This window comes from Gracilinanus agilis, chromosome 5 (assembly GCF_016433145.1).
Source record: "Gracilinanus agilis isolate LMUSP501 chromosome 5, AgileGrace, whole genome shotgun sequence".
NCBI classification, from domain to species: domain Eukaryota; kingdom Metazoa; phylum Chordata; class Mammalia; order Didelphimorphia; family Didelphidae; genus Gracilinanus; species Gracilinanus agilis.
The window spans coordinates 15,615,314-15,621,566 of NC_058134.1; positions in this window are offsets into that span (position 1 = coordinate 15,615,314).

A 6,253-nucleotide genomic window follows, 5' to 3' on the forward strand; every position below is an offset into this window, starting at 1 on the left:
AAAAAAAAGAAAGAAAAGAAATTCTAATTGTCCCCACTTTACAGACTCCAACTTGATGCTCTTCCCTCCATAGCCATTTCTGTTTTCCCATCCCACTCTACTCTTGGTAGAGAATTGTGCTATTAGAGTTTTGGGGAAAACACTTTGCAAACATTTCAGTGGTTCCCAAACTTTTTTGGCCTATCACCCCCTTTCCAGAAAAAAAATATTACTTAGGCCCCTGGAAATTAATTTTTTTTAATTTTAATAGCAATTAATAGGAAAGATAAATGCACCTGTGGCTATCACCGCCTCCCTGCTGCAGCACCCACCAGGGGGCGGTAGCGCCCACTTTGGGAATCACTGATTTGAATAGTATATGATGGGTAGCATTCTGTCTTAGGGAAGATGCATGGGACAGCAGAGAAAGAATGGGCTGAATTTTGGAGTTAGAGAGCACGGGATCCAATTCCCAGAACTTACTTGCTGTGCAACCTTGGGCTGCTTCTCAGTTTCTTCCTCTAGAAAATGAATGGAGGAGCCTGGATATCCGTAAAGGTCCCTTCCAGCCCCAGACCTCAGACCCTTCGGCAGTCTTCTTCAATTCTCTGGAAGGCAAGTTAAAGTTGTCAATATGTCTGTTGGACAACTGCACTCCCAAAGCCATCCTCTCGCCCTCCATCTAGCCCGGACCCTGCTAATGTCAGATGTGGAGGAGAGAAGGTTAAGCCAAGTCAGTTTTTAACAAAGAAGAAAAACTGGAAAACAAGCTTCTGCTGTCTTGAACAAAACAAAAACCAGTGTAGAGTGAAAACACAATCATCCCCCCAAACCAGAGGTCAGCCTGAGAAGGAGACCAGGGCAGAGACAGCAAAGCTGAAGGCAGAGAGAAGACAGGAAGCAAGCAAGAGATGTGATTAAAAATTAAAAGAGGTGAGAGGACCTCGTGAGTGCCCTGGGACTAGAAGCTTCTTAATGTAAGCCCAGTCCTGGGCTGGAGACTGAGGTAGGAGCTCCAGCCCCAGGCAGATCACAGGATTTGAGGCAGCTGAAAGGAGGGTCTTTTAGGAGACAGTTTTAGGGGGGGGGAGGGTGAAATCCAGAAAGATTAAGTGTCTGGTCTAAAGGTCACAAGATCATAGATTTAGAACTGGAAAGAAGAAAAAACAAATAAATCAAAGGATCAGAGAATTTTGACTACAGGACAGGACAGGTACAGTAGAAAGAACCCTGGAGTCAAAAGGCAGGAGTTCTAATCCCATTTCTGCTATTTTTTTCCTTTTTTTTTTTAATGCATCCCTTCAGGTTTAGACTTGTTCACATAGCTTAGAAGTTTCTGAAGCCAGATGTAAGCCCAGGCAGGGCCTCTTGACTCCAGACTTGGCATATCGACTGTGCCACGTAGATGCCCCTTCGCCATTTTCTACCTTTGTGACCTTGAACAAATCATTTTACCCTTTGGGCCTCAGTTTCCTTTTCTGCAATGTGCTTGGGAGGGTGGGTGAGGGAATAGGAATGAATCTCCATCAATAAGGAGAGAGTCCTACAACAATGGACATTGGGACTGAAATTATATTCCTAAAAGGAAAGTAGGGGGTCTAGGTGGGATGTTTTGAATGGGATCACTCATGGGGTGCTCAGCAATCTATACCAATTTCTGCACTTATAGATCAGGGAACTAGGAAGTGACTTAGCTGATGCCACAGAAATGGCAGAGCAGGAGTTCGAATCTAACTCGCCCAACCTAAATCTGGAGCTCTTTTCTAATGAGACCAAATGCTTTTCTGATAATTTACACTGTTACAAGCCTCTGCTGCCTCAGTTTCCCTCCTTTGATTTTGGAAGTTTGAGATTCTGACCTGAACTGTCAGCAAGGGCTGGGCTCTAGTCCTGCCTGTGACACACGTACAGGTCACCTACCCCCCTTCAATTCTGGTGCCTTCTCTTGCCCAGAGAATGCACATACAGTAGTTCCCATACTGTCTGTTAGACTGTGAGCTCCTCCAGGGAGCTTTCTTTGTATTCTCAGACCTTAGCACAGTGGCTGGTACTCAGTAGGTGCTTAATAAATGTTAACTGGCCAAGGGACCAAATTCTTCAGTTTACAGATAAGGAAACTGATAGGTAGGCAGGAGAAAGTGTCTCCTTGGCAGCTCCCCTCCTGCCTGAGGTCCTTCTCCTCCACAGCTAGTGTTTTCCACTCCAGACGCCCAGCTTTCACCTTTTGGCTCGTCTAGTCAAGCATCCTCATTGATAGCAGCAGAAGTGCTGCCTGCTGAGGTTCACCAGCTGGAAAAGGGGGGAGGGGCAGGGCCCCAAAGCCTCGAGACCCCAAATCTGGCCTGGCTGGAGCAATGGAGAAGTGCCTGCGTGGCCAGGAGTCAAGGGAAAGGGTTGAGGAGATCCCCAAAGAAACCCGCTTCACATTAGTTTGTTCTGTTCGGTTGGTTGGTTATATTTTTTTTTTGGGGGGGGGGAAGCGGGTAGAAGGGAAAGGGAGGAAGCATTTATTAGGCGCCTACTATGTGCCAGGCACGAGGCTGAGCGCGTTACAAATACGATGTCACCCGAGTATCCCTCACACAGTTCTCGGGGCCTAAGAAAAGCAGTTCAGCACCTATTCGGTACGGCTCGGTCGGCCCGTGGCTCAGTCTCCCCCCAGCGACAGTTCCCCGGGCCCGGGTTCAGCGTTTCCCGCCTTGCATTCTAGCAGCCCCAGAGATCGGTCAGGGGGGCCCGGACTTCCTGAGTCTGCGGCCAGCCTCCCCGCCTTTACCTCATGGGGAGGTGGGGCAGAGGGACATTCCGTGCTGGCCAGCGACCGCTGTCCCAAGAGGAGAAGCCAGAATCGGGCCGGGGGCGGCGAGGGGAGAAGGGCCCGGTTACCAGAGTTCCTCGGAGGCGGAGGAGTGGGGAGCATCCGAGCCGCTTCCAGCTCCCGGGGATCCCGAGTCCTTCCGGGGAAGAGACCCAGGGGAGCAAAGGAGCAGCGTCCGGGGGGAGCTGGAGGGAGCCCTCCGGGAGTCCCCTTCCCTTCCTAGGCTCACCGCTCCGGGATCCTTCCTCCGGGTAGGGGACGGACTGGAGAGAAAAGGGGAAGCCGAGGGCCCCAGCTTTTATCTGGGCTCAACGGGGCGTGGGGGGCGGACCCAAGAAGGAGCTGGGGCGGGGTGGGAAACTTTACTCCCGCCCCGCCGCTGGAGTGGGCCGGAAAGACAGTCGTTTGGGAGACCGGGACGCCGGGGACCCGAGCGGGCCATAGAAGGGCTTCTGGGGGGGTGGGGGGGAAGGAGGGAGGGAGAGAGAGCCCCAAACCGCGGAGGGAGGGCAGGGATCTGGGAAAGAGGGTGGAATGTGGGGGCGGGGTACTCGAGAGGGAGAAACTGAGGGATCGGGAAGGCCCCCGGGCGCAGCTGAAGTTCGCTGATTAACTTTCTTCGTTTCTTCTCAGGTGAAGAGTTCTTGTGTCTCCTGGCCACACACTCACGCTGTACGTAGATCCCTTCCGTATATGGAGAGTCCGGAGATCGGGATTCGAATCCTGACTGAAGCTTACTCACTTTGTAACCCAGGCCAAGTCATCTGAGCTCCTAGCCTCAGGTTCCCCATTGGTCAGATGGGGGAAATACATTCCTCACTCTCTTTCCAAGGAGGCTATTATCGGATAAGATAAAATGACCATCAGAAGGCCGGCAGGGCTTTGAGCCGGGAGCGAGGCCATCAAAACTATAGTTTAGGAAGATTAATAGAGCAGATGTGCAGAACAGATTGGAGAGAAGGCGGGCTGGAAGCTATGGTTGGAGTCCAGGTGCCGAGTAACAATAAATGTAATAACTAGGGAGGTGACCGGGAGAATAATGGCCACAGACCTTCCCGTGGAACTTTGCATCTCTTCCCTATCGGATCCTCACCTGCCATTAAAACAGCATTTACAGGTGTGGAAACTGAGGCTCTGAGAAGATGCATAGTTTGCCCAGGATCGCACGAATCCTGTGAATCACCAGAGGAAAGTCTTGATAACTCCAGATCCAGCATGGGAAAGGTCAGGTAAAAGACTGGAAAAGATGGAGTCCCAGGATGGAGCTCTGACATATTTACAGAAGAGACAACAGTCAGGAGTGAAAATTCAAGCCTAGTGACGTCTTTATAGGAAGAGAGGATACAGAAATAGCGTCTGGTTTTGTTTTGTTTTGTTTTGTTTTTTAGCCTTTACCTTCTATCTTAGTATTGATACTAAGTATTGGTTCCAAGGCAGAAAAGTGCCAAAGGCAAGGCAATTGGGGTTAAGTGACTTGCCCAAGGTCACACAGCTAGGAAATGTCTGAGACCAGATTTGAACACGGGAAGATGAGTCTTCCTGACTCCAGGCTTCAACCTCTATCTGCTTTGCCACCTAGCTGTCTACTTTGGATTACTTGGTCTATATCTTTTTGTTTTTGTTTTTGTTTTTGTTTTTGTTTTTTAAACCCTTAACTTCTGTGTATTGGCTCCTTGGTGGAAGGGTGGAAGGGTGGGCCATGGGGGTCAAGTGACTTGCCCAGAGTCACACAGCTGGGAAGTGGCTGAGGCCGGGTTTGAACCTAGGACCTCCCGTCTCTAGGCCTGACTCTCACTCCACTGAGCTACCCAGCTGCCCCACTTGGTCTATATCTTAAGAAATAGTCCTTCCTCTAAAAAGTTCATCCCTAAATCCTTAAGAAAACTGCATTTTAAAGCAAGCAATATGGGGAAAGGGCCTGTTTATACAAAAATATTTATAGCTGCACTTTTTATGGTGGCAAAAAAAAAAAATTGGAAAATGAAAGGGTGTCCCTCGACTGGGGAATGGCTGAACAAAATCTGGTATCTGATAGGGATGGAATACTATTGTGCTGTAAGGAATGATGAACTGCTTGATTTCTATAAGAACTGGAAAAAATTCCATGAACTGATGCAGAGTCAAATGAGCAGGACCAGGAGAACACTGTACCCAGTAACTGAAACATTGTGGTATGATCAAGTGTAAATGACTTTGCTACTAAAAGCAATGTAATGATCCAGGACAATCCTGAGGGACTAATGAGAAAGAATGTTATTCACATCTAGAGAAAGAACTGTGGGAGCAGAAACGCAGAAGAAAACGTGATTTATCACTTGTTTATATGGATAGAGGATTTGGGGTTTGGGTTTAAAACATTACTCTATTACAAAAATGAATAATAAGGAAATGGGTTTTGAGTGATAAGAGATGTAAAATCCAGTGGAATTGCTTGTCAGTTCCAAGAGCAGGGAGGGAAGAAGGGAGGGAAATAATAAGAATCATGTAACCATGGGGGAAAAATTTTAAAAATAAAATAAAAATTTTAAAAGTGCACAATAAATAAGATAATAAAAATAAATAATAAATAAAATAGTAAATAAATAAGACAAGAAGACTTTGTCTAGGAAAATGGTTAAGGGTGACATTTAACCAAAGTTCATTTCTTGCCTGTCTCACCAATGAAGTGAATGATTGGTTATTAATCCATCTAAGGACAGGCTCGATTGGCTCTAAGACCCAACCTTCTTCAAGAAGAAAGGATTAAGATACTTAAGCAAAGTAAAATCTTTTTGTTTAATTCTTGGACTAAGGAGGGGTGGAGAGTGATTCTGGAGGAATGGAATATCGATTAGGTTGTTTAATTCCCAGAATGTTAATCCAGAACTGTACCATACAGATGGTGTTTTGCTTTCTCAGGATTCCTACAAATATTACCCGAAAACTCTGCCAGGAAGAGAGTGATATGGTATGGGGAACAATGCCAGTTTGGACATCTCTCCAAGCTAGAAATAGATTGATGTAGATTTTTTTTTTCTTTTAAACCCTTAACTTCTGTGTATTGGCTCCTAGGTGGAAGAGTGGTAAGGGTGGGCAATGGGGGTCAAGTGACTTGCCCAGGGCCACACAACCTGGAAGTGTCTGAGGCCAGATTGGAACCTAGGACCTCCTGTCTCTAGGCCTGACTCTCCATCCACTGAGCTACCCAGCTGCCCCGATTGATGTAGATTTAATGAATAAATATATAAAATTATTTCTGGAAGACGAGAGCTTAAAATGATTAGTTCAGTATTAGTGGTTTTTTTTTTTTTTTCTGAAATGATAGACACCATTTTGTGATTATTTTTGCATTCTTTGCCTACCATAGAATCAATTAGCCAATAAGCATTTACTACAGTCAGGTACTGTATTGTTCTGGTCACAGGGAGGGCAAACACAAAGATGAAACATCAGACAAATTACTAAATGTTAGTTGAA